Genomic DNA, 4,377 nt, shown 5'->3' with positions numbered 1-4,377 from the left:
CAGGAACCTTTTTCCCCATGATGAATTTAAATACGGTCCAGGAACCTTTTTCCCCCGGATGAATTTAAATACGGTCCAGGAAGCTTTTTCCCCCGGATGAATTTAAATACGGTCCAGGAACCTTTATCCCCAGGATGAATTTAAAAACGGTCCAGGAACCTTTTTTCCCGGATGAATTTAAATACGGTCCAGGAACCTTTTTCCCCAGGATGAATTTAAATACGGTCCAGGAACCTTTTTCCCCATGATGAATTTAAATACGGTCCAGGAACCTTTTTCCCCCGGATGAATTTAAATACGGTCCAGGAACCTTTTTCCCCCGGATGAATTTAAATACGGTCCAGGAACCTTTTTCCCCATGATGAATTTAAATACGGTCCAGGAACCTTTTTTCCCAAATGAATTTAAATACGGTCCAGGAACAATTTTTCCCGGATTAATTAAAATACGGTCCAGGAACAATTTTTCCCCAGGATGAATTTAAATACGGTCCAGGAACCTTTCCCCCGGATGAATTTAAATACGGTCCAGGAACCTTTTTCCCCAGGATGAATTTAAATACGGTCCAGGAACCTTTTTTTCCCGGATGAATTTAAATACGGTCCAGGAACCTTTTCCCCCATGATAAATTTAAATACGGTCCAGGAACCTTTTTCCCCCGGATGAATTTAAATACGGTCCAGGAACCTTTTTCCCCCGGATGAATTTAAATACGGTCCAGGAACCTTTTTCCCCATGATGAATTTAAATACGGTCCAGGAACCTTTTTCCCGGATGAATTTAAATACGGTCCAGGAACCTTTTTCCCCAGGATGAATTTAAAAACGGTCCAGGAACCTATTTTCCCGGATGAATTTAAATACGGTCCAGGAACCTTTTTCCCCAGGATGAATTTAAATACGGTCCAGGAACCTTTTTCCCCAGGATGAATTTAAAAACGGTCCAGGAACCTTTTTTCCCGGATGAATTTAAATACGGTCCAGGAACCTTTTTCCCCCGGATGAATTGAAATACGGTCCAGAGTAGACCAGTAAGGCCGGTACCACGCCCGAAAATGAGGTATAGTGAGGTACACAGTGTTGCCAACCTCTTACTCGAAAAAATAACCAAGGTTTTTTTTGGTCTAACCTAACCTCAAACAAGGAGCTGGCAATCTTGCTTGAGGCTTTTCTCGCAGTGTTGCCAGCTGGGGCTCGGTGGCGCTCGCAGTGTTGCTAACTCCTCACTTAAAAAAATCACCAAGGTTTTTGTTTTTGGGTCTAACCTAACCTCAAGCAAGGAGCTGGCAATACTGCTTGAGGCTTTTCTCGCAGTGTTGCCAATATTTTACTCGAAAAATCACCAAGGTTTGTTTTTGGGTCTAACCTAACCTAAGGCAAGGAGCTGGCAATACTGCTTGAGGCTTTTCTCGCAGTGTGGCCAACTCCTCACTTAAAAATCACCAAGGTTTGTTTTTGGGTCTAACCCAACCTCAAACAAGGAGCTGGCAATACTGCTTGAGGCTTGTCTTGGAGTATTGCCAACATTTTACTTGAAAAGTCACCAAGGTTTTTTTTGTTTTTGGGTCTAACCTAACCTAAAGCAAGGAGCTGGCAATACTGCTTGAGGTTTTACAGTGCATAAAGCAATTTGCCAACCTACTGGTTTACCATAGCTTTTTTACAAAAAAAAAAAAAAAAAAAAAAAAAAAGAGAGAAGAGAGAGAGGGAAAAGTTAAACAACCGATAGTGTTGCTAATATTTACCTACAGCTTTTTTTACTTGGTAAGAACTTAGCTAATTTATATACTGGTGTAACATACACTGGGCAAGAGAGCCGGTAATAAATATATATTGCCGTAAAAGAGAGAGGGATGGATGGATGGTAGCACAGTATGTGTGTGCGTGTGTGTGTATAATATGTAGCATTATTAACTAGAGTGCGTTGGCAACCCACCTATAACTAAAAAATAGAGATGCCAATGTTGCTGTAAGATAAAGAGAGAGACTAAGCTGGCAACAGTGGTGAGCGAATATGCCTTATTTCCAAGTCCCGGGGCGCTAATGTATATCGGGATTTTTGTAAAAAACCTTATCGCGGGAACGATGTGCTGCACATACGCGCGCGTGCACCTGTATTGTGACGCAAACAAACAAATAAATAATTGTTGTTTTTTAGGATGCCTGGCCCCTAACCCCGCCAGGGTGCGTGGTGCCCAACCCAAAAAGGTTCTAACGGCTGCGACTCTAGATAGTCGCACCTCTGTAGAGTTTCACGTGTTTTTTTTTTTATGGTAGTGGTGGTGCTCGCAATAGTGGGGGGGGTTAATTGTTGTTGTAGTATTTTGGTTATTTGGCAGAGTGCTGCTAGTAACTAGAGGAGTTAGCGTGGGAACGTGAGGCGGTGGCGGCTGTTTGTCTTCTTCGCCATTATTCCCACCCGAAGGTCTGCTCCACCCAGTTCCGACCAGTTTTTTTTGTGCGAGTGACCTCGGTGATATTTGTGTTGGTTTCGCTCGCTGGGCACGCCAGTGACGCAGAAAGCTCCAAAGGCTGCGATCCAAATCATGATAAGCGTGGGAACGTGAGGCGATGGCGTCTGATTGTCTCCTTCGCTTTTGTTCCCACCGGAAGGTCCTTCCGGCCCAGCTCCAGGTGGTCTTTGTGCGGGTGACCTCGGTGATATTTGTGTTGGTTTCGCCTGCTGGGCACGCCAGTGACGCAGAAAGCTCCAAAGGCTGCGATCCAAATCATGATGGACGGGTGTGTTGTTTTTTTGTTATTATTTATCGTCACGAACCAACTTTGGAATTTTAGCTACCGACAGGTATAAGTTTCTATTTAGAAACCTCGCCCACATCAGTTGCAGTCGAGTATTGCTACTGGGCAGTCGCATAAAAGTGTACGCTATACCAAGTGTAAATATCAAGTGTAATAGAAGCCGAATTAGTTTGGTCTGTCAGGTGAGTACCATATCAGCATAAGTTATACGCACACAAGTTGCTTGACTAGCTATAAAACTAAAATTTACGCAGTAAGGCTAATCGAAACTGGGTCTACAGTGGGATCCGAACCACTTCCACTGGGTATCGAACTTGGAGTTTACAATTATACAAGTGTACAGGGGAAATTTTATTTTTTTTGAATTTGTTGATACTCTCGATTGGATTTTGTTGTTTTAAGTCTATTTTATGCATAGTAAGGCTAATCGAAACTGAGCCTACAGCGAGATCCGAACCACCTCTGCAGGATATCGAACTTTGAGTTTAAAATTATACAAGTGTACAGGGGAAACTCTATTTTTTTGAATTTGTTGATACTCTGGATTGGATTTTGTTGTTTTTTAAATCTATTTTATGCACAGTAAGGCTAATCGGGACTGGACCTACAGTTTCAAGAACTACTTGTGCGGGTATCGAAGCCGAGATTACAAGGCTATTGCAGTGCTATCGCAGAGGCTGGTGGAAGTACTGATTGATTTGATGTTTTAAGTCTATTTTATGCACAGTAAGGCTAATCGGGACTGGACGTATAGTTTTAAAAACTACTTGTGCGGGTATCGAACCCGAGATTTCTTGATTACAATGCTTCCACTGCGCCATCGCAAAAGCTAGTGGAAGTACATAGTTATTCGAATCTTATTTATTTAGACCTACAGTCTAAAAAAATATCATGGTATTATTATTTCTGTAATTATTTGCAATCTTGGCCAGAGAGAGGAGAGGAGGAAAAAAATAATATTTTTGTTTCAATATCGAACCTATATTTTAAATTTATACATGTGTGTATGCGTGCAGGGAGTATTTTTTTTTGATCGGGTGGGTTGTAAGGTGAGTGAATATGTAGGAAAAATACTGGTATATTAATTGATTGATTGATTGATTTAGTTTATTTTATTTTGCGTTTTGTGCCTCTTGGCTAATTTGCGAAGATGGGGGTGAATGATGAAATTGATGAATGGATATTTACAAACAACCAAACCCAAACGGGATTCGAACCCGGGACCCTTGGCATCGCAGCACGATGTCCTAACCACTCGGCTACAGGGTCGGACAAGTACTGGTATATGCATAGACCAAAGTTACATGGTTCTAGGCCCCATAGGAGCCGAGAAAATCAATGTCTTGGAAAATGTCTTAAGACAAATATCTTAATCTTTAAGAAAGTCGACTTCCGGTATCTCAAGATGTTACTTCCGGTCTGTCAAGAAAATTTTCTTAAGACAAAAATCTTAAGATGTTTTCCAAGACATTGATTTTCTCGGCTCCTAATTGAGCTAGGATGATGATTTTAGGTTTGTTGGATAGGATTCAACGAGAACTATTCGACTGGCAAATAAAATCAATTCCACCCCCTCAAGTTTCGGAAATACAGACAATTTTTTCATTTTTTTGAGAAA

Source organism: Lepisma saccharinum, chromosome 28, assembly GCF_977018435.1.
Source record: "Lepisma saccharinum chromosome 28, izLepSacc3.1, whole genome shotgun sequence".
Taxonomy (NCBI): Eukaryota; Metazoa; Arthropoda; class Insecta; order Zygentoma; family Lepismatidae; genus Lepisma; species Lepisma saccharinum.
The sequence above is the reverse complement of the archived record's forward strand: the minus strand, read 5'-3'. Positions refer to the sequence as shown.